The sequence below is a fragment of the Hemitrygon akajei genome, chromosome 30 (genome assembly GCF_048418815.1).
Source record: "Hemitrygon akajei chromosome 30, sHemAka1.3, whole genome shotgun sequence".
Taxonomy (NCBI): domain Eukaryota; kingdom Metazoa; phylum Chordata; class Chondrichthyes; order Myliobatiformes; family Dasyatidae; genus Hemitrygon; species Hemitrygon akajei.
The window spans coordinates 23,614,268-23,639,720 of NC_133153.1; the positions used below are offsets into that span (position 1 = coordinate 23,614,268).

A 25,453-nucleotide genomic window follows, 5' to 3' on the forward strand; every position below is an offset into this window, starting at 1 on the left:
GTAAGAGAGGAAAGAATTGCACGGTTTATTCTTGCAAATAATTTTTATTTTGAATAAAACCTGTTTGTTAAGAGGGCATGGGGAAGGATGGAAGAATCTTTGTCTCAACTCATCCCCAGCGTAGCGGATCCCCAGCATCCCCAGCGCCTGCGTAGCTCCGATTTATGGGCTGTTTCCAGGTTCACACACCGAGACGACCATCACGCCCCAGTTGGAAGGTCATCGGCTCTGTGGATGATGGCCCTTAAGCTGCCCGAAACTTGTTGACCTTCCAGAACAGTGAGGCATCCGCGAAGGAATGCCGCCGCCTTGCACATTCCAGACTGCAGGAGTACACGCTGAGGAAGGCACTGACATCGGGGCTAGATGGGCTGAGTAGGGTGGGGAAACCCCTTAAACAATGAAAGGATATATTATGGTGCTATGGTTTATAAAATATCAAATGTCGTGATCATGAATGTCAAACTTCTGCAGCTTTTCTTGTTTACTACAGTATATACACTCAGTGGCCACTTTATTAGGTGCATCTGCACACCCGCTCGTTAACGCAACTATCTAATCAGCCAATCATGTGGCAGCAACTCAGTGCATAAAAGCATGCAGACATGGTCAAGAGGTTCAGTTGTTGTCCAGACCCAAGATCAGGATAGCGATGAAATGTGATCTAAGTGACACTCTCCATGGAGTGATAGTTTGTGCCAGATGGGATGGTTTGAGTATCTCAGAAACTGCTGATCTCCTGGGACTTTCACACATGGTGCTCTCTAGAGTTTACAGAGAATAGTGTCAAAGCAAAAAAAAAACATTCAGGGAGTGGCAGTTCTGTGGGATAAAAATGCCTCAGTAATAAGAGATATTAGAGGAGAATGGCCAGGCTAGTTCAAGCTGACATGAATGCAACAGTAACCATGCCTTACAGCAGTGGCGTGAGAAGAGCTCTTCTAAACACACAGCATGTCAAACCTTGAAGTCTAAGGGTTTCAGCATTAGGAGACCACGAGCAGGAGATACATAAGGTGCCTAATAAAATGGACACTCATTGCATTTTCTAAGATGAATAAAGTTTTCTTTGAGATAATAAAAATAGAGAAGGAAGACAAATGGGACATCTAGCAAAGCTCATGCTTCCAAAGCAATTGATCAAACGTTCAAGACCTGGAACTTGGCCAGGCCTTGGTAGAATCAACAGGCAGCTTTAAATGTTATTGCAAAGGTCCATATCATTTGTTTCTCACACCATTCTCTTTAACCTCTAGGGACTGTTCAGTGTGAAAATCCCAGGAGATCAGCAGTTTCTGAGATACTCAAACCACCCCATCTGGCACCAACAATCCATCCACAGTCAAAGACACTTAGATCACATTTCTTCCCCATCTGATCTTTGGTCTGAAGGATGACTGAACCTCTTGGCCATATCTGCATGCTTTTATGTATTAAGTTGCTACCACTTGATTTGCTGATTAGATATTTTTATTAACTAGCAGGTGTACTTAATAAAGTGGCCACTGAGTGTATATTCTTAAGTATCCAAAACCTTTCAGTGTGAAGATGCTTATCCCTAGACTTAAATGGTAGACCCTTTATCCCAAGATATGGGCCCTAGCTTCCTCCCCCAGTCAGAGGAAACATCCTATGTTAAGCCCTCCAGGAAGTTTGAGCCATTTGTGGAATTTTCTACAGCATACTCTTGGTGAAGCAGAAACCCTCATCTGAACAGGGACGACCTCTGTATAAGCTGGTGATTGATGAATTAATGCCCTATTGACAAAAGAGTCTTTCAACACTTATCTGGACTTTCTCTTGAAGAATACGTACTGGTGATATCTAAGTAACTACATCTCAACTAGATTGTGTCACTTAATGAGAATAAGGGAAAAAATCAGAAGTAATAAAATAGTGTGCAGTATTTACAGTGACAAAAGATTAAAGTGTCATAATGTCATAATGACTCTACATCCAGAAAACCTCATTTGTTGTTGTCTCAAGTCGATAGCACTGCAATAAGATTCCCAAGTAGATTAATGGATATTTTCTTATGCTTTTAATACTAATTTTGAAAACTATTGCCCCTTTGTGGATAATTCCCAAAAAATTTGGGAAGGGAAGGGTATTTGGGTATTCCCAAATACCCTTCAAATATAGCCGATGCTGGAAGTCTGAAAGAAAACCAGATAATGCTGGGGGCCTTCATTGGGTTAATTCTTTTCCTACAGATGCTGCCTAACCTGCTGAGTTTTTCTTGTATTCGTTGGCTTCTGTTAATTAGTTGCTGCCTTTTGTTCTCAGTACTGGGTAGGTGCTTTCAAAATGTATGTTCATGTCTAAACTTCTACAGATGATTATGGGCTGCCAACTTGTACATCGACTGGTGAATGTGCTCTAAGATCATGACTTCTTATCAAAGTAGGAAACGTTCTCATGAATATACAGTATATTCAGTGGTCACATTATTAGGTGTAGGAGTGGATCCCAGTGTAGTCTTCTGCTGCTGTAGCCCTTCCACTTCAAGGTTTGACTTCTGTGTTCAGAGATGCTCTTCTGCACATCACTGTTGTAACATGTCGATGTTTTAGTTACTGTCATCCTCCTGTCAGCTTGAACCAGTCTGGCCATTTTCCTCTGACCTCTCTCATTAACAAGGCATTTTCACCCACAGAATTGCTGCTCAGTGGGTATTTTATTGTTTTCACACCATATTTTGTACACTCTAGGGACTATTGTGGGTGAAAATCCCAGGAGATCAGCAGTTTCTGAAATACTCAAACCACCCCATCTGGCACCAACAATCATTCCATGTTCAAAGTCACTGAGATCTCATTTCTTCCCCATTCTGCCTTCGGTTTGAACGACAGAACCTCTTGACCATGTCTGCATGCTTCTAATGCATTGAGCTGCTGTCACATGATTGGCTGATGAGATATTTGCATCAGTGAGCAGGTGTACAGGTATACCTAATAAAGTGACCACTGAATGTATATCCCTATAGAAAATTGCTGCAAGCCAGATGAATATAAGATTTCTTTATTTTAAATACTGTGCAAACATTCTTCAGTAATGCCTTCACTGAGTAATGTTCCTGCTACTCAGGTGGCACTTCAGTATCTATATCTGTCCTCTGCGTTTATAGTGGGCAGATGTTTAGCTATTGGGATCCTCAGGAAGGGCATCAATAGGGTGACTGCACTCAGTCCTTTTCCCAGGGTTGGGATGAGAGGGCACACGTTTAAAGTAACAGAGGAAAGATTTAATAGGAGCTTCAAGGGAAACTCTTATTTGCACAAAGGGTGATATCTACATGAAAGGAGCTGCCAGAGGAAGTGGCTGAGGTAGCTACAGTAACAACTTTTAAAAGACAGTTGAGCAGGTACATGGATTGGAAAGGTTTAGAAGGTTTTGGGCCAAATGTTGGTTTGGATGGGGAATGTTGGCTAGCATGGACCAGATGGGCTGAAGGGCTCTGAGGCTTCCATATAGAGGGGCATGAGTCAGAGAAATTGAAGGAAAGAAAAGCTCAAGGTTAAGTTTTATTTTCCTTCCCTTCTTTATATCTGCTCAGCTAGGAAGATAGAAATGCCAGACAGGACAGTGGAATGCTCCTCTTGCAGGATGTGGGAAGGCAGGGAGGCATCCAGAATCCCTGACCCTCGCATCTACAATGCGAGAAATGCATCCAGCTACAGCTTCTAACAAAGCATGTTAAGGAGTTCAGGCTGGAAATGGACGAACTCCGAATCATTAGGGATGCTGAGGGGCTGATAGATAGGACACATGGAGAGGTAGTTACTGTACACCCAAAGTTCAGGACACAGGAAACTGGGTGACAGTCAGGAAGGGATAAGGGGTTAAGCAGCCTGTGTAGAGTACCCCTGTGGCCACCCCCCTCGATAACAGGTACCGTATATCACTTTGGATACTCCTAACAGAGGAAAGCCGCAGTGGTCAGGTCTCTGGCACTGTGACTCAGAAGGGAAGGGGGAAGAAGAAGCAAACTGTGGTGACAAGGGATTCGTTAGTTAAAGGAATGGACAGGAGGTTCTGTGGCCGAGAACAAGATTCTCAGATCGTATGTTGCCTCCCAGGTGCCCGGGTCCGAGATACCCTGGACTGAGTTCTCAGCATTCTTAAGTGGGAAGATGAACAGCCAGAAATCATGGTCCATGTAGGTACCAATGACCTGGGCAGCACAAGAGATGAAGTTCTGCATTGGGAGTTCAGGGAGTTAGCAGCTAAGTTAAAGGGCATTAAACCTGAGATGTTTATAGAAAGGACAGCTCCAGAGCTGATGCTAATTCAAAATACTGAATAATATCTTGCTTTGGAATAGTCTATGAAATAATTAATGAAAGAAGAATTCTTTAGCTTCCATTTGAAGTACCGTCTGCAGTTCTGGTCACCCCCAGTGCAGGATGGATGAAGAGGCTTTGAAGGAAGATGCAGAAGTGCTTCTGCAGGATGTTGCCTGGATTAGTTATTAGATCATTGGCTATAAGGAGAGGTGTCGGAGGCTGAGGGGAAATGTGATGGAGATACGATTATAATAAAATTATAAGAGGTAGATAAGGTGGGTAATGAGAGTTTTCTTTCCTAGAGGGAAATATCAAATATTAGAGAACACAGCTTTAAAATGAGAGGGGAAAGTTTAAAGGAGAAGTGAAGAGTAAGGTTTTTTTTACACAAAGTGTAGTCGGTGCCAGAGACAGTGGTGGAAGTGGACATAACAGTGGCATTTAACAAACACAAAGATTCTACAGATACTGTAGCCTCAAGACTCACACCACCAGGTTCAGCATCAGTAATTATCCCTCAACCATCAGGCTCTTGAACCAAAAGGGATAACTTCACTTGCACCATCAAAGTTCAAAATCAATTTATTATCAAAATGGGTATACGTCACCATCTCCAACAAGAGAAAATCTGCAGATGCTGGAAATCCAAGCGACACACAGAAAATGCTGGAGGAACTCAGTAGGCCAGGCAGCATCTATGGAAAAGAATACAGTCGGCATTTCGGGCCAAGACCCTTCATCAAGACTGGAAAAAAAAGACGACAAGTCAAAGTCAGGAGGTGTGGAGTGGGGAGGAAGAACCACAAGGTGATGGGTGAAACTGGAAGGGGGAGTGAAGGGTGAAGTAAAGAGCTGGGAAGTTGATTAGTGAAAGATACAGGGTGGAGAAGGGGGAATCTGACTGGAGAGGACAGAAGGCCATGGAAGGAAGAAAAGGGGAGGAGCTCCAGAGGGCAGCGATCTACTACCTTTAGATTCATTTTCTTGCAGGCATTCACAGTAAAACAAATAAATCAAATCGAATCAATGATAAACAACACACAAACAGCCCATATGTAAGAGAAGACAAACTGCAAATATAAATAGATCGGCAGATTGAGAACGTAAGTAGCAGAGTCCTTGAAAATGAGTCCATAGGTTCTGCAATCAGCTCAAGAGTTGAGGTGTGTGAAGTTATCCATGCTGGTCCAGGAGACTGATTGGTTGAAGGGTAATAACTGCACCTGAATCTAGCGGGGCAGGACCTTAGACTCCTGAATCTCCTTCACGATATCCCTCTCAGTATGAACCTCCTCAGCCTTCTAATTAAGCATAAAAAGCTGCTATCCAGACCTAATGAATCAGTTTTATTTTTTTTTATGATGTTGAGGTCATTGTACAATCTGAATATTCAAGTTCAAATTTAATATCATTCAAACTTACACATGTAAATGGAACATTGTTCCTCTGGGGTATAAACCCGAAAGAAGAGGAGGGGAATTTGGTGTCCAAGGCTAATGGAGACCATTTCAATCCCTTTCCACTTCCACCACTTTCTCAACTTTCCGTGATTGAGAAGGTTGGCATCTAAACACACACCACTGCCTTACAAAAGTCGCACTGCACCATTAAAGACCCCTTAAGTATAGGATGTCCTCGGCCCATTCTGTCACAAGCACTTTTCAAATAGGGAAGGGCAGCAAGCGGCTGATTTCCAACAAATGAACAGAGTTACGCATTGGAAAGGATTCAGCTTACCCTAAACACAAGAAAGTCTGCAGATGCTGGAAATCCTAAGCTATGCACACAAGATGCTAGAGAAACTCAGCAGTTCAGACAGCATCTATAGAAATGAAAAAACAGTTAATGTTTCAGGCTGAGAACATTCTTCAGGACTGAAAAGGAAAGGGGAAGACAACAGAATAAAAAGGTGGGGGAATGGAAAGAAGATAGCTAGAAGGTGATAGGTGAAACCATGTGGGTTGGAAAGATAAAGGGAGAGAGAAGAAAGAATCTGATAGGAGAGGAGAATGGACCATAGGAGAAAGGGAAGGAGGAGGGGACCCAGAGGGAGGTGATAGGCAGGTGGGAAGAGGTAAAAGGTTAGTGAGGAATAGAAAAAGAGCAGAGGAGAGGGTATTTTACCAGAAAGAGAAATCGATATTCATGCCATCAGGTTGGAGGCTACCCAGATGGAATATAAGGTGTTGCTCCTCCAACCTCAGGCCATACACTGACATGGTGGAATGGGAATGGGAATTTGAATTAAAATATTTGGCCACCGGGAAGTTCCACTTCTGGTGGATGGAGCAGAGGAGCTCGACAAAGCCGTCCCCCAGTCTACAATGGGTCTGACCAGTGCTGAGAAGGCCACATTGGGAGTAGCGGACACAGTTTACACCCCTCCTCCCGCAAATCTTCAATCACTTCACCTTCTCTCCGGGAGAAGCAGATTAACATGCTTATAACTGATAGGGACAAGGTCACTCTCATACTTTAAAGTAGAAAATAAATTTCTTATCAAAGTTCATACAGTATATATGCTACCACATACGATGTTGACATTAATTTTCTTGCAGGCATTTACAGGAAAATGAAATACAAAAGAATTTATGAAAAACAAAGATGGACAAACAATCAATGTGCAAATGAAGACAATTTTTTAAAAATACTAACAACATGAGGTGTAAAGAGTCCTTGAAGGTGAGTCTGTAAGATGTAGAATCTGCTCAGAGTGGTGGTAATCGAAGTTCTCCATGCCAGTTCAGCAGCCTGATAGTAGTAGGATAATAATTGTCCCTAAGGCTGGTTGTGTGGGAACTAAGGCTTCTGTACCTCCTGCTTGATTGCAGTAGCAAGAAGAAGGCCTGGATCATGAGGGCCGTTGATAATGGATGCTGCTTTCTTATGTGAATATAAATTTGTTCAATGGTGACGAGGGCTTTGCCTGTGATGGACCAGGCTGTATCCAACACTTTCTGTAGTCCTGGGCATTTGTGTTTCCATACCAGACCATGATGCAACCAGTTAGAACACTCACCACCGTGCACCTATAGAAATCTATCAACGTTTCTGATGACATGCTGAATCCACACAAACTTCTACAAAAGGTGGGGCACTGTTACGCTTTTTTGTGATAACACTTAGGTGCTGGTCCCAACCACCATGTCTGGTGATTTCTCCAGTAATGTCAGCTACAACTGCAAGAGGTAAGAGGTGCAATCAGAAAGATGTGGGATCTAGGACTTCCTGCAGTACAGCTGCATGCACCATGTTCAATCTAAGTGAAGGACAATTTCTTCTAGGTGCTGAATGCAGGCCGTAAGGGTTAATTCATTCAGCAGAATCTCACCTGTCAATGCATTGCTGAGTTTGTGCTCCCAGAGGGGATTCAGTGTTTCAGAACCCAATCACTGCTCTGGAATCCTCCCTACTCGTTAGACCATAGAACCATAGGACACTACAGCACAGAAAACAGGCTATTCGGCCCTTCTAGTCTGTGTGGAAACTTTATTCCGCTAGTCCCATTGACCTGCACCCAGTCCATAATCCTCCAGACCTCTCCCATCCATGTATCTATCCAATTTATTCTTAAACCTTAGGAGTGAGCCTGCATTTACCACGTCAGATGGCAGCTCGTTCCACAATCCCACCACTCTCTAAGTGAAGAAGTTCCCCCTAATGTTCCCCTTAAACCTTTCCCCTTTCACCCTAAGGCCATGTCCTCTCGTATTTATCTCTCCTAATCTAAGTGGAAAGATCCTACTTGCATTTACTCTGTCTATACCCCTCATAAAAACATAAAGACATCAAAAGCCTTCAGGCAGCACAAGAGATTGCAGACGCTGGAACCTTCAATCCTTCACAATGGGGGGGGCAAGCGTGTGTATACATCCATACCCTCCTACTCAACCTTCTGTTGCCCTCCCTTCCCCAAACCACTCTCTCCTTCTCGGCTCTTTTATTGCACAGCTTCCTCCTCCTCAGTTACACCTCTCTGTTCCATCGTCCTCACTAACCCCTCTTAGCACTTGGGTCCTGAGTGAACACCCTTCATTCACAGCAGACAACCTGCTGGTGGAACAGCATAGGTCGATCAGCATCAGTGAGGAAACGGAACTGATGATGGTTCAAATGAAAACCCTGCATCCGGACTCATGCAGCAGGTTCTGATTCTGGGCCGATTCACATCCTGATATGTGATTTCGACCCAAAGTATCGACAATTCCTTACTTCTGCCCCTGCCGCGCCCCCTCCTCCCCAGATATCGCTACTTAACCCACTGAGGTCCCCCAGCACACCTACAACTCTCCCTCGTTGTGGCCTACAACCCCATCAGCAATCAAAATTCAAAGTAAATTTATTATCAAAGTACATGTAAATCACACTACCTTGAGATTCATTCACAGCAGAACAAATAAATTCTACAAAATCAATGAAAAGTGCACATTAACAAAGACTGGCAATCCATGTGCAAATACAAAACAGCATAAATAATAAATGAACAAATACTGATACCGAGTTTGCATGTCCTCCTCATGACCACGTGGATTTCCTCCAGTTTTGTCCCATGATCCAATGATGTCGCGGTTTGTAGTTTGTAAGATGTCCCCGGCACATCTTCAGACTGTGTTAGTCATTGACACAAATGAGGCATTTCACTGCATCTTTCAATGTGTGGCATCCGTTAGTCTCATGAGACCATGGATCTGTATCCTCTCCAGGGCACAGGCCTGGGCAAGGTTGTATGGGAGACCGGCAGTTGCCCATGCAGTGAGTCTCCCCTCTCCTCGCCACCGATGTTGTCCAAGGGAAGGGCAAGGGCTGATACAACTTGGCTCCAGTGTTGTCACAGGAGTTGCCAGAACGAGGTTGAAGGCAACGTCCTTAGGGTCTCCAGCTCCGGATTTGTCCTCAGGGTTTACGCCCGGAGCCTTTCTCATGAGTGGGAATGGCCACAAGGCAGTGGAGGTTTGAAATCAGAGTTTTCCTTCTCTTAGATGGACAGCTTTCCCAGGCTGACGAAGTTCATCTATTCCATCTTTTAATGTACAGTGACAAATAAAGCTCATCTTTAATATTCTGCATATTCTGTTTTCTTTTCACTACCTCGATACACTTCTGTATAGCCGAATCTGCCTAGGGTGCAACAGAGACAAAGGCTTTTCATTGTACCTTGGTACACTTGACCATAATAAACCAATAAAGTTACTTGTTATTCCGGGTCCCAGGGAGTCCCTCAGTACACAGCTCCTCGCTGTTCAAGTGAATCACGGTCAGGAATGGTGACAGTACTTCGGATGCGTCCAAGACAGGAGCAGGAATGGAGAGACAGCACAGCAGCTGCTCCGTTGTCCAAATCTTCTTCCTTCTCTGCTCTTAGGACTTACATTCCAGCCCATCACTCACTTGCCATCTCCCAGTAAGGCAATCCCATTATTCCCTTTCCTCTCTGTTTTTTCCAGTAGCCCTACAATTTAATTACTCTCACATGCCCACCAATTCCATTTTGACTTTTTTGTTTCGTCAGCCATTTGGCCTGCCAGCACACCTCTGGGACACAGATGGAAACCAGAGCACCCAAAGCAAGCCATGGTAAAAAGATGAGCTGACACCAGCGAGGGCTCAAAGGAGGTTCATCAAAATGATTCCAGGATTGAAACACTTATCATATGAGGAGTGTTTGATGGTTCTGGGCCTCTACTCACTGGAATTCAGAAGAATGAGGGGGTATCTCATTGAAACCTATCGAATGGTGAAAGGCCTTGATAGAGCGGATGTGGAGAGGATGTTTCCTCTGGTGGGAGAGTCTAAGACCAGAGGACACAGCCTCAGAACAGAGGGACGTCCATTTAAAGAGGAATTTCCTTAGCCAGAGAGTGGTGAATCTGTGGAATTTGTTGCCACAAATAGCAGTGGAAGCCAAGTCATTGGGTATATTTAAGGCAGAGGCTGATAGTTTCTTGATTAGTCAAGAGCATGAAGGGATACAGGGAGAAGGCAGGAGATGGAGGCTGAGAGGGAAATGGATCAGCGAAGACAAAATGGCGGAGCAGACTTATGGGCCAAGTGGCCTAGTTCTGCTCTTTTTTCTTATAGTTCTGTGGTCTGGTCTTACAGAAAACATGCAGATTCCGTATAGACAAGCTAGGGACTAGATTGAATCCAGATTCCTCCAGATGTTAGAGAACAGCATTAACTGTGTCACCTTGACAAAGTTTAGCTTCAGAACAGTAGACTCAGCCCAGAACATTATGGACACATCCCTCGCCACCATTGGTAGTATCTGCAGAAGATGCTGCTTCAAGAAGGCAACATCCATCATCAGAGACCCCACCATCCAAACCATGCCAGCACTCACAGCTGGCATCAGGCAGGAAATGCAGAAATCTGAAGACTTACACCACCAGGTTCAAGAACAGCTATTTCCCTTCAGTGATTGGTTCTTGAGCTGACAGGCAAAATCCTAATTACTGCAGTTCAGCAACACGTTGACCACTTTGCACTAAAATTGACATATTTTATTCTACGAGCAAACACAAGGAAATCTGCAGATGCTGGAAATTCAAACAACAACACACACAAAATGCTGGTGGAACACAGCAGGCCAGGCTGCTGTGTTCCACCAGCATTTTGTGTGTGTTGATATTTTATTCTAATTGTTTTCTTGTAAAAAAAATTTGTGTATAATTTATGTTTAGACCATAACACATAGGAGCAAAATTAGGCCATTCGGCTCATCAAGTCTTGCCCATCATGCAATCATGGCTGATTTATTATCCTGCATTTCTCCTGCCTTCTCCCCATAATCTTTGACACTCTTACTAAGCAAGAACCTATCAACCTCAGCTTTAAATACAAACAATGAACTGGCCTCCAGAGCCATCTGTGGCAATGAATTCCACAAATTCACTACCCTCTGGCTAAAGAAATTTCTTCTCATCTCTGTTCTACAGGGACATCCTCCTATTCTGAATCTGTGCCCTCTGGTCCTAGACTCCCCCGGTATAGGAGACATCCTGTCCATGTCCACTCTATCTAGGCCTTTCAATATTCAATAGGATCCCCCCCCACTTCTAAACTGCAGCCCAGAGCCATCAAACCCTCCTGATGCATTAACCCTTTCATTCCCAAGATCATTATCCTCTGGACCCTTTCTGATGCCAATTTTAAGATGTCCAAAATTGCACAGAATACTCCAAATCCAGTCTGGCCAATGTCTTATAAAGTCTCAACATTTAATTTATGGGTTTCTTGTGAATGCTTCTATCATTCTTTGTGTCTGTGCTGCTGCAAGTAAGTTTTCATTGCACCTGCACTTATGCAAGTGGCAATGCTTGGACTTTAAGTCTTTTAATGCAATGTCAAAGAATGTTAACGAAAATAACCTGCTTGATAAAGCTGATAGAGCTGAATTGATGGTGAAGCGATGTCCCTTGTGTATATTTTCTTCCTAATTTCAATGTTCAAAATTAAATTTATTATCAAAGTACGTAAATGAGATCATATACTACCCTGAGATTCATTTTCTTGCAGGCATTTACTGTAGAACAAAGAAATACAATAGAATCAATGAAACACTGTCAAACAACCAATGTGCAGTGGGATTTACAGCTCTCCAACAACTTTCTCTCCTCACCCCATCTTCACCCACCAAGTTGGCTTGCTTGGACGTCAATGTTATATCCCGTGTTTGGCCATAGGGGGAGCTATATGCCAGCCTTGGCTTTCTGGAGGCCACGCTGCCGAGTTGATCTCAATATAAATAACAAGCTCACAAATTGCATAACCCCCAGAAATAACGCATTATTTGAGCTAAACTTTTTTAAAGTACCTGTCAAATGTTGCATTGCATTATTCCTTAGTGCCTTGATTATTTTTCTGATATAGAGCTTCATTTCTGCAGCACTAACACTAGATGTCAGCTTCATTCTGATGCATATGTGGGTTATGTTTTTTAACTATATATATATCCCCCTTCCCTATATATATCTCGATTTCTTGCATCGCTTCTTTTTATTATTTTCCAAAAACGAGGTTCCAGAGCTCAGGGTCCACGAGGAGTTGTGTCAGAGATTAGATTGCAAGCGGATCGTAGCTCTGCCCCGTGACGAAGGCAGTAGAGCTCCCAGGGGGACGCGGAAGGATGAAGCGCTTCTGGTCAGCAGTCGCACATCACACAATAGAATAGACCGGACAGTGACCGTGATCTGCTGCGTCTGGGTGGAGCCCCAGCCAAATGGTGATTGCAAGCTGATCGGGCCACTGTGCATCTGTCAGTAGCTTAAAAAAAAACAGGCTGCGGCCTGACTTAATAAAACTAAGCCCAAGTAAGGTATTTGAATCCAGAACACTGCATTTGTAAAGTGGGAGGGAAAGGTGGGATCAAAACTATAAAGAATCCCTTCATAAGTCTAAAGTGGTCGTCAGATGTAGGGTGCGCTGTATTTGTAGATCTAGCAGCCTATTGTAAAGGAAAGGTGGAAGATGGCTGCTTGGAGGTATAGTTTTGAATTATGTTCTGTAAATTATGGCATGCTGCGGGAGAGCAGGTATCGATCGGAGAGTGACTGAGCGCGACCCCATGCTGCTTCCCCGGCGCTCTGCAGCAGCAGAGGTGAAGTGTGTTCCGAGAGCCAACACTGGCGTTGTTTCAAAATTCAGCAATTCATCAATCAAGGAAATAGTAATCAGAATAAGTACATGGCAAGCAGAATGCTTTTTATAAAGTTACAGGCAACGATTCTGTTAGCTACTAGGAAAATTAGAACAATATAAAGCAGATTAACAACGGTACCTCTGGGAACCTTTGGCAGTTAAAGGTGTTTGTCTCGACTCATTGCTGCTGAATAATACTGACTGATATCCATAATACGCAAGGTAACGGGAGCCAATCCTGGCGATTGGCAAAGAGCATTGAACGCTTAACCCTGACTATGCAGATTGGATTATAATGTTTCCCACGCTCCAGATCGGTTTTCTATTCCCTAAAGGCGCTGCCTCATGTTAGTGTGTAGGTACCAAGTCTCTCATTGCTTGACTCAAAAGGCCGCTCTTCATTCTCCAGCCGGCTGCTCGCCGATGGGGAGGCTTCCCAACCAGGAATCTGGCCACAAAGTCACACTTTTCAGCGGGAGTCACTAAATGGGAATGGAAAATCTCCATCAGCATGTTCTCGTTTTCTCTCTCTCTCTCTCTCTCTCTCTCTCTCTCTCTCTCTCTCTCCTCTCTCTCTCTCTCTCTCTCTCTCTCTCTCTCTCTCTCTCTCTCTCTCTCTCTCTCTCTCTCTCTCTCTCTCTCTCCTCTCTCTCTCTCTCTCTCTCTCTCTCTCTCTCTCTCTCTCTCTCTCTCTCTCTCTCTCTCTCTCTCTCTCTCTCTCTCTCTCTCTCTCTCTCTCTCTCTCTCTCTCTCTCTCCCTCTCTCTCCCTCTCTCCCCTCTCTCCCTCTCCCTCTCTCCCTCTCCCTCTCCCTCCCTCTCCCTCTCCCTCTCCCTCTCCCTCTCCCTCTCCCTCTCTCTCTTTTCTAAATCTAATCTCCGTTCTAGCCACAGCAGAAAGGATACTGCAGCGGCCTGAGGAATTGGCAAAGGCGTCAATTTGAATATACAATATATCCTTTCTGAAATAAAGTCCTATTATTAATTAAAATAGCAGGATATAAAAGGAATGATTAACATATAAGAACTTTTCCTAACCCAGTAACAGATTTGGAAATAATGTATTGCGTTAGAAACATAGAAAACCTACAGCACAATACAGGCCCTTCAGCCCACTAATTTGTGCAGAACATGTCCCTACCTTAGAAATTACTAGACTTACCCATAACCCTCTATTTTTCTAAGTTCCACGTACCTATCCAAAAGTCTCTTAAAAGACCCTAGCGTATCCGCCTGCTCTGCCGTTGCGGGTAGCCCATTCCATGCACTCACCACTCTCTGTGTAAAAAACTCACCCCTGACATCTCCCCAGCACCTTAAACGTGTCCTCTTGTGGCAGCCATTTCAGCCCTGGAAAAGCCTTTGACTATCCACATGATTAATGCCTCTCATCATCTTATACACCTCTATCAGGTCACCTCTCATCCTCCATCGCTCCAAGGAGAAAAGGCCGGTTCACTCAACCTGTTCTCATAAGGCATGCTCCCCAATCCAGGCAACATCCTTGTAAATCTCCTCTGCACCCTTTCTATGGTTTCCACATCCTTCCTGTAGTGAGGCAACCAGAACTGAGCACAGTACTCCAAGTGGGGTCTGACCAGGGTCCTATATAGCTGCAACATTACCTCTCGGCTCCTAAATTCAATTCAATGATTGATGAAGGCCAATGCACCGTACGCCTTCTTAACCATATAGTCAACCTGTGCAGCTGCTTTGAGCATCCTATGGACTCTGACCCCAAGACCCCTCTGATCCTCCACACTGCCAAGAGTCTTACCATTAATACTATATTCTGCCATCATATTTGACCTACCAAAATGAACCACCTCACACTTATCTGGGTTGAACTCCATCTGCTACTTCTCAGCCCAGTTTTGCATCCTTTCAATGTCCCGCTGTAACCTCTAACAACCCTCCACACTATCCACACACTCCAACCTTTGTGTCATCAGCAAACTTACTAACCCATCCCTCCACTTCCTCATCCAAGTCATTTATAAAAATCATGAAGAGTAGGGGTCCCAGAACAGATCCCTGAGGCACACCACTGGTCACCGACCTCCATGCAGAATATGACCCGTCTACAACCACTGTTTGCCTTCTGTGGGCAAGCCAGTTCTGGATCCACAAAGCAATGTCTCCTTGGATCCCATGCCTCCTTACTTTCTCTATAAGCCTTGCAAGGGGTACCTTATCAAATGCCTTGCTGAAATCCATATACTGCTCTTCCTTCATCAATGTGTTTTTGTCACATCCTCATGTGAGCTGTGTTAATTCAAAGCAAAAAAATGTTTAGTACGCCATAATGAGTCACAGTAAGAAAAAAACTTAAACTGGAAAATTTAAAATTTAAAAAAATGAAAATGCTAGAAAAACTCAGCAGGTCAGGCGGCAGAGAGTGTACAAAGAAGAAGTGAGTTCCAAACACACAATATTCCGATGAGGACGAAACTCGCCTCATCTCTAACTTAAATTGGTGACCCTTTATTTTTAAAGTGATTCCTAGTTCTAGAAAGTAAAACATCTATTAAGACCCTTCAGAATCTCATAAATGTTTCAATCAGATCCACTGTCACTCATCTAAACGCCAACATTTCCATGTAAGATATCCCAACCATGCTGGGTGTTAATGAATATTCTCTGAGCTACTTGCAAAGCATGAACTTCCTTCCCTAAACAAGGGAACCAGCACTGTAGGTGCTTCCAGTGTGGCCCCCTCTTCCTCAGTGAGATCTGACGTAGATTGGGAGACAGCTTCATCAGGCACCTCCACTCTGTTCACCACAAAAGATGAGTTTTCCCAGTGGCCACCCATTCCAATATTTCAGTTCATGGCCACCTCTACTGCCACAGTGAGAAGCAACACAGTGGTATAGTGTTTTGTGAGGTGCTGGAGTTCAATTCTTCCTCTCTGTAAGGAGTTTGACAAACTTCTATAGATGTGTGGTGGACAGTACAGTATATCAACTGGTTGCGTCATGGGCTGGTATGGAAACACCAATGCCCTTGAGAGGAAAAGCCTACAAATAGTAGTGGATACAACCCAGTTCTTCATGGGTGGGGCTCTTCCCACCACTGAGCACATCTACATGGAGCATCGTCGCAGGAAAGCAGCATCCATCATCAAGGACCCCCACCACCCGGGACATGCTCTCTTCTCGCTGCTGCCATCAGGAGCCACACCACCAGGTTCAGGAACAGTCATTACCCCTCAACCTTGAACCAGACAGGATAACTTCACTCAGCGTCACTTGCCCCATCACTGAACTGCTCCCACAACCTATCGACTTACTTTCAAAGACTCTTCATCTCATATTCTTGATATTTATTGCTTATTTAATTATTTATTATTTCCTTTTTTTTCTCTCTCTTTCTTTTTGTAGTTGCAGACTGTTGTCTTTTGCACATTGGTTTTGTCTGTACTGTTGGGTGCAGTCTTCCATTTATTCCACTGCGTTTCATGTATTTACCATGAGGACCCATGAGAAAATGAACCCTAGGGCTGTATATGGTGACATATATGTACTTTGATAATAAATTTACTTTGAGCTTTTGAGTTTGTACATTCCCCATGACTACGTGGGTTTCCTCTGGGTGCTCTGGTTTCCTCCCACAAAGGTATACTGGTTAGTAGGTTAATTGGTCAATGCAAGTTGTTCTGTGATTAGGCCTGTGTTAAATCCGTGGGTTGCTGCAAAGGTGGGAGTGGAGGATGCTATCACGTATTTGCTGCACAAATCACTCTCTCACCTAGAGGGGTCAGTTGTGCTGTGAGGATTACATTCCTTGACTTCTCTAGTGCCTTTAACACCATCCAGCCCAAGATCTTAAGGCACAAACTAACGGAGATGGGAGTAGACTCTCACATGGTGGATTGGATAGTGGACTACTTGACAGATAGACCTCAGTATGTGCGGTTGGGAGACTGTAGGTCTGACACGGTGGTCAGCAGCACAGGAGCGCCGCAGGGAACCGTACTCTCTCCGGTCCTGTTCACCCTGTACACATCAGACTTCCAATATAACTCGGAGTCCTGCCATGTGCAGAAGTTCGCTGATGACACGGCCATAGTGGGGTGTGTCAGGAATGGACAGGAGGAGGAGTATAGGAAACTGATACAGGTCTTTGTGATATGGTGCAACTCAAACTACCTGCGTCTCAATATCACCAAGACCAAGGAGATGGTGGTGGACTTTAGGAGATCTAGGCCTCATATGGAGCCAGTGATCATTAATGGAGAATGTGTGGAGCAGGTTAAGACCTACAAGTATCTGGAGTACAGTTAGACGAGAAGCTAGACTGGACTGCCAACACAGATGCCTTGTGCAGGAAGGCACAGAGTCGACTGTACTTCCTAAGAAGGTTGGCGTCATTCAATGTCTGTAGTGAGATGCTGAAGATGTTCTATAGGTCAGTTGTGGAGAGCGCCCTCTTCTTTGTGGTGGCGTGTTGGGGAGAAGCATTAAGAAGAGGGACGCCTCACGTCTTAATAAGCTGGTAAGGAAGGCGGGCTCTGTCGTGGGCAAAGTACTGGAGAGTTTAACATTGGTAGCTGAGCGAAGGGCGCTGAGTAGGCTACGGTCAATTATGGATAACTCTGAACATCCTCTACATAGCACCATCCAGAGACAGAGAAGCAGTTTCAGCGACAGGTTACTATCGATACAATGCTCCTCAGACAGGATGAAGAGGTCAATACTCCCCAATGCCATTAGGCTTTACAATTCTACCGCCAGGACTTAAGAACTTTTTAAAGCTATTATTAATGCTTTTTGAGATAGTGATTTAGATGCATATCATATTTTTACTGAGTTAAGTATTGTATGTAATTAGTTTTGCTACAACAAGTGTATGGGACATTGGAAAAAAAGTTGAATTTCCCCATGGGGATGAATAAAGTATCTATCTATCTATCTTTGTTCCGGAAGGGCCTGTTCTGCGCTGTATCCTAAATTAATAAAACAGAAATCACCCCTCATATTACATCTGGGTAGCCACCAACATGAAAATCAATTTCTCCTATCTATTTTGTCCCCCTTCCCCCTTTTCCTTTTCCCATTCCCCACTCAGGCTCTCCTCTAATCCTTCTCTTCTTCTCACCTGCCTATCACCTCCCTCCAGTGCTTCTCCTCCTTCCCTTTCTCCCATGCTCCACTCTTCTGTCCTTTCAGAGTCCTTCTTCAGCCTTTTATGTCTTCCAACTATCAGCTCCCAGCTTCTTCCTTCATCGCTCCTCCCCTCCCACCCGCTCACCTTCCCCTCACCTGCTTTCATCTATCACTACCAGTTAGTAATTCTTCTCCACCCTCCCCCTCCCACCTTCTTATTCTGCCTTCATCCCCCTACTTTCCGGTCATGATGAAGGGCCTTGGCCCAAAACATCAGCTGTTTATCCTCTCCAAGATGCTGCCTGACCTGCTGAGTTCCTCCAGCGTTTTATGTGCCTTGCTCTGGATTTGCAGTATCTGCGGAATATCTTGTGGTACTGTCATAGCCCTCCAGATGTGGCCTTACCAATAACCTACACAACTAAAACATAACCTTCCTGCTTTTGTATTCAATTTCCCTAGCAATAGCTTTCCTAATTGCTTGAAGGAGCTGCATACTAGTATTTTGAAAGTTGTACATTAGTACACCAATATCCTTCTGTATCTTAGAGCTCTGCAATCTCTCACATTATGCTCTTTTTAATTTTTGCCAATATGAAAAATATCACATTTTCCCCACTCCATTCATATTCCATTTTCCAGACCTCTGCGCAGTCACATAGCATCTCATGCTGCCTTTTGTAACCCCCTTATGTCTCCTTGACAACTTACTTCCTATCCATCTTTGCATCATCTTCAAAATTAGTAACTATACATTCACTCAATGCCTTCATCTGGAGGTAAGCATAAACAGATGGGGCCTCATGTTCATCCATTTGATGTTCCTATTGTGACCTTTTGCTAAATGGCATAAGATCTATTTATGCCAACTCTCAATTTGCTAGGAATTCTTTGACCATGTCAATATGTTACCTCCTTTTGTATTTTGCATCTTGAAAACATTCTCTATTCTTTTTCATACATTTTGGATTTTAGGTATATATTTCTGACTGAGCAACCTTGCAACAATAATTTCCTACGGGATTAAAAAAATGTTTTATCTTATCTTACCTGATCTACATCATAAGGTTTTATTTCCCACAATAACTTTTCAGTCAATCCTGCTCCATTCGATCCCAAAAGGTAATTTTATCCTTTTGGTTCTCATCTGATCTCATTCCTCTTATGCAATGGATTAACCCAGAGGGTAAAAAAAGCACTGCTTCTCAAGTTGAATGCATAATACCAATCGCAGACTCAGTAACAATATGCTAAAACCGACCCCACCAACTTTTAAGAAAGGGGTCTGTTCTACCTGTCTCAGTAAGCATGTTAAATTTGTTAAAGTTCTGTCATTAGCAACTCCTGTGAAGGTGAGCAGCCAACCCAATTTCAAACCTGCTCCTTCATAATTTCTCTGCTGAATTATATTTACCTCCTGAGAGTCAAGAAGGTGACTGGAAAGGCATTAGTCTGATGAAACATCCTAAATATGGAAGTACAAGCCACTAAAGAAAGGACTTGTGAATGATGCCAAGTTTTGTGATGTTTGCTATGTTAACAAGTGGTCTATAATTTCAAAAATGATATTCGAGAACTGGGCATCCTAGCCAGAAATGTTGTTTTCACCAGTTGACTGCCTTGCCATCGATGTGGTGCAGTATTCAGTTGTCATCACAAACAAGGCTGACCTTCAAAATGCTCTTTTTGTTCACTTTGTGGTGATGGGGCACATTTGAACCAGTGGGTGGAAACTGGATGTAACTCCTCCAAAATGCTAGGAATTAATAAACTTTCATCATTCACCAAGCAAAGACCACTCTTTCATATTGTTAAGATGTTTTAATTATTCTGTTTAGATACTAAATAAATGGATTTGTTTTGGAGTATTAGAGATTCTGACATTACTTTGGCATCAAGTATCCAGAAATGTGACAGGGACACCAGCAAAGAATCTTGTTAATTTTGCAGCAATTTAAAAATGGCACTTCTTTAGAAAAAAATATCGCTGCCTACGCCTGTGTTTATTGGACAAGTTTCAATGAGCTTGCCTCGGTTGTTCATTGACCTAGGTGCAGTCAGACATGCTTCATGCATAACACTGAAGGATCTCAGGCTGGTTCCCAGAGGACGCTGCAATTGATCAGAGTGACCCTGAATATGAAGAGGAACTAGTGCTAAGCTGGGAAGGGCATGACTGGTCTGAGCTTGGCTGTGATGCTTGAATAGCTTCCCAAAGCCAACTGTCTGGGGTTCGGTTGTGACAAGTGAAGAAACATGATTAGAACCCAGTGAAAGCTACCTGTCAATCAACGCTTTGACAATCAGCCATGGTTTTGGGAAGGGAAGGGAGAAAATTGGGATGGATCAAAAATTTACAAGATTAGTGATATTAGAAGTGCTAACCCTTTCTGGGCACATTGAAATGACCTGTTGTTTATGAGTTTATTGCAGTTCTGGTTAATGAGAAATATAATATTAATTGTACATTGGTATCATCAGCATTTATACAGACTGACTTCAACAGCATTGACTGAAGAGGTGCTGATGATCAATAGCTGACCTGGATTTTGGTTTCAATTTTGATTTTTGCTGGGACAGCCGGCAGATGTTTTAAACACAAGGGATTCTGCAGATACTGGAAATCTTGAGAAACGTGCACAAAATGCTGGAGGAACTCAGCAACTATGGAGGGGAATAAACAGGTGGCATTTTGGGGCAAGACCTGGAAAGGAAGTGGGAAGAAACCAGGAGGAAAGTAAAAGAGAGTTTTTGCAGGCCTCTCATTGTGTTGGTGAGCTTTGATGTTTCTTCAAGCAAGCTCAATTAATTGACTTTTATCCGCAAAGTTCAATTGGACCATAAGACATGGAAGAATATTTTGGTCATTCAGCCCATCAAGTCTGTTCCATCATTTGTTCATGGCTGATCCATTTCCCCCTCAAATCCATTCTCCTGCCTTCTGCCTGTAACCTTTTTACATCCTGACTTGTCAAGAATCCAACCTCTGCCTTAAGTACACCCTGGCCTCCTGTGACAACAAAGTTAGATAGTCTTATTAGCTGTACCTACTGATTACACAGAAGAACTAGGAATGCATCTTCTTTTTATATAGTGGCAATGCATCACCTGTACTGTTTCCTGCAATTTGAAGAGGAAAGTTGAATATTACCTGAATATCAGAAGGATCAAGAAGATCAAGAAAATCCGAAGATCAAGAAGAAATAAAGAAGGATCATTCTGACACTATCAATTCAACATGCAATATGCAACCAATTTTTTGGCAACAACCAGGTTGGGAAATTGCATCCATTAAATAGTATTTCCCTTTGTGATGAAGAGAATAATGCCTTTTCCTTTTTTTTTAACTGCCATAGACATTTTTGCTCTTAATTCTCTGTTAAGTTAAACATCCAAATGAAGTTTGTTGGCACAGAAGAGCTGGAGGCTGTTTCTAGTACAATTCACAACAGTAGGGGCTCATATTGTTCAGATTACCAAGCCTATATTCTGTCCGGTGACTGTCAATTATGAAATGCTCCAGGGAAGTATTCTTAAGTTGGAATTTGGAAATGTACTCGGACGATTAGTTAGTTGATCACTTTGAATAACTGGATGAAAACTTCTCCCATCTCTCACATCTATTATTGAATCCTACAACATTATAATTTTCTCTTTCAATCAATTAATTGTTTGCACTTTTTTTCATTTTCTGCTTTCTCCTTTACTTAGATTTCATAACTTGGAGAGAATGACAGTACATGGAGTTATGCTGAACTCCAATTATGTCTAGAATGTGTTTGTCCAAAGGCAATGCCAGTGGTGAATGGTACAATATACCATCACCTTCCCAACCCCTCTCATTGAACCTCTATAAATCCAACTCTAAGAAGTAAAGCATTCCTAAACAATATGTCCCTTGGAAACTTTTCCTAATCTTTCATGCATTTGGTCATTCCCAATAACTACCTCTTTGATCAAAACTTTCATCATCTGTTCTAAAAAATCTTTGCATGCCTCAGTGTCAGATTTCGTTTGATAATGTTCCTGTGAATGTTTCTAATTATGTTAAAGATTCCATATCATTATGAGTAGCTATTTAGTTTATCCTCCCTTGTCATCTTTGGCTTTTCACATCCAATCAATTAAGGTAGGTAAACAAAATATTAGGCCATAAGTCTAAACTAGTCTGCACTTCCCCTGTGCAATGCCATCTGCCAGGCAACCGCAAACTACAACTAAAGCATCTCCAGTTGTGGAGACAATTATTATCCACTTCCACAGGTTGGGTACAGAAAGATTGATGCTCTGTTTCCAATTGTCGATGCAGCATAGATCTAGATGTAGACACAAGAGAGACTGCAGATGCTGGAAATCTGGATCAGTATACAAAATGCTGGAGGAACTCAGCAGGTCAGGCAGCATCTACGAAGGGAAATAAACAACCAATGTTTCAGGCCAAGTCCTGATGAAAGCCAAAATATTCACTGTTTACTTCCCTCCATAGATGCTGCCTGACCTGCTGAGTGCCACCAGCATTTTGTGTCTGTTGATAGATCAAATGTAGGTGCCCTTGTTCTTTTATGAGTACTAAACATGGCAGGAATGTTGGCCACTAATTACTGAACTGGTACTGTGTCTGGTTGGTTTATACTTAAGGATTTGCCTCAGGTCTGGGCTGCCGTAATGCAGAGGATGTCATAGAGTCATAGAGAAGTAGTGCACAGAAACAGGCCCTTCTGCCCATCTAGTCCATGCCAAAACTGCCTACTCTCATCGACCTGCACTGGGACCATAGCCCTCCATATCTCTGCTCTGCACGTACCTATCCAAGCTTCTCTTAAATGTTGAAATTGAGCTTGCATGGACCACTTGTGCTAGCAGCAGGGTAAAGGAGGAAATGTAAAGTTTTACAAGCATGATACCAGAAAATGGATGATATGTGTAGCATGAAAAGAATAACCAGCTTGTCCCTTTAGACTTAATTTAAACCTAACATAGGGTTAAAGTAATAAATCCGTGGAGCTGTAAAATGCATATTTGAGAAGCAAAACATAGCAGATGCAAGAAATCTGAAATAAAAACAGAGAAGGCAGGAAATACTGTGGTGAGTAATTTAATGTTACAATTGTGAGTGTGCTGTGGGGTTAATCTGATGTACGAGGGTGACTGCTGTGGTGAGTAACCTGATTTATGATTGTAATGGTATTGTGGTGGTAATCTGATGTATGACTGTGAACATGCTGTAGTCAGTCACCTGATGTACGATTGTGATTGTGCCATAGAGGCAATCTATTGCACAATTATGAATGTGCTGGCATCTCAATGTGTAATATCTGCCTCAATCCTCCTTTAAGACAGGCAGCCTAGCCACATCTGATGTAGATGCATAAGCCAAAAGTGGAGGTCATTTTAAGTTATAAGTACACCAGCTGAGATAGTTTGGTTCTTGCTAACACTTTTACCACTATGTAATCAGTAGAAAGGTGCTGTGCCTGATTAGTTTTGACAAGCTGATATTTGACATAAATTGTGAAGTATTTATTGAAATATATTTCAAGCAGACATTAAAATGGAAATGGTATTACATCAATGAGGAAATAAAAGTTTATAAGGCTCCATGTCATGCTGAAATGTCTGAACATGCATTTTGATTAATAAATTATTTTTAGAGTACAGTGGCTATTCTCCTGTAAGAAAATTCACCTCAAAATGTCAGAATACAGAGGAACAAAATGGATTGGCTATTGTGTGAGGGGGGTTATTCACTGGCACCTTAAAGATAAGTCAGTTCCTAATAACTTGTCCAGCAAATGTGTAATTACAGAAATGTAAATTTGGATATGTTTATACCACAATTAGTACTGAACCAAATCAGGGGATGTGTAAGCAATTGTGATAAACACATTGCACATCAGATGATTGTATTTGCATGAGTGGTCTATCCAAATCTGAATCACGGGGTTTATTTTATGTGTAATTTGAGGCATGTGAATTTAAGTGTTTTTATTACTCTTTAACGGTTATGAATTGCTATTATTACCGCAATGACAGGTATTTTTCAGCTCATTCAGAAAATGATATCGTGGCTGATGTGTTCTCTGCAATCTACCTTCCGTCTTCATCATTCTTTTAAACGTGAATGATGATAAATGTACAAACTCCATTTTTTTGAAGCTATTATCTGGCAGAAAACATGTTGCCGTGCTTCAAGGCACAAAGAGAAATCAATAATCGGAGGGTCAATTACAATGTCTGGGTCACATGATTTCCAGCAAAATTATCCTTTTTATCAAAAATTTATACAGTACCTGCAAAATTAATCTGCATTTATACACACGAACCTAACAGCCCATGATTGAGTAACTGTAATGGTTAACCTCTGTTTTGCACGAACTGGGAGCATTTTAAGTGCCTTATTTCTGCAGTTGGGCAGTAGCCAATAGTATTTTTTCCACAGTTCCAGGTACAGAATAAGATTGACCAGTTCTTGAATGTTTATTATCTGATTGTGACGCACACAAATAGCATCTACAATGGTGTGTCTACAGCCTCTTTTTCCCGATTTTATATATTTTTTTTCCTTTGTAGTGCTTATTGACAGTTTGATCACCTCACATACAGTATATCCTTATAATTAATGACTGTAATGTACATGGGTAGGGGGAAGGTGGTCAATAATTCTCTCTTGCCACAGAGACATTGTTATATTTGAGATTTCTAAAACTGCTTCACAATCTTAGAGCAATTTTTGAGAAAAAAATAAGTCAATCCTCTGCTGTTCTGTGCATTAAAATGATTAACTAACATCATATTGTACAAATTATTATCACGTGATCCATCAACAAAACCTTTACTAAGTCTGAGATAAATGTGAAACCCTCATATTTTCCCCAAAAGTGTGTTTTGTAAATTTATATGAACGTTTTTGAAATATGTGTTTACCTCAAGAATTAGACAGGAATCTCGCGCATGCAATGTAATCTAGAAGAAAGTATGGCTAAAAGGTAAATTGTAAATGTGATAACTAATTGGAAAAGTTCTGCATAATTGTAAATCTCTGTGTAATCTTTCCATCTTGAATGAATATAGTTTTAATTTTACTGATATTTCAGGAAGATGATATTAAGAGAGGGAAGAGAGCTCGCGATGGCACAGAAGAATACAGGGCGAAGGATTGTGTTTTATTTATTGTTGTGCATAATCTAATTATCGCTCATTAGGTCAAAGCTGATTATTTCATTTATCTTTGTAAGAGTGACTTCAAAGACTTGCCTTAATTAAGCAGATCGGCAATTAGCCGCTGTTTTATAGGCAGTTTAGACGTCTCTGTACAAATAGCACAGAGGTTGATTATAATCAGTTGACGACCAGAGTGTTGTAGTGAGGGGCTTATGTGATTTACTGCATTGTTTGGGTAAGGCTGAAAACTCAGACTGGAAGCC

The 25,453-nt window shown here is 42.4% G+C and overlaps 1 long non-coding RNA gene across 1 annotated transcript in view; it reads right to left on the reverse strand.

The window, feature by feature from the left end:
* LOC140718735 (uncharacterized) overlaps positions 1-13,135 on the reverse strand; it is a 55,544-nt gene extending 42,409 nt beyond the window's left edge. The window contains exon 1 of the long non-coding RNA XR_012096773.1: positions 13,063-13,135. This is a non-coding gene — a long non-coding RNA (uncharacterized lncRNA). The remainder of the gene's footprint in view (positions 1-13,062) is intronic.
* Between the last annotated feature and the right edge of the window lie 12,318 nt (positions 13,136-25,453).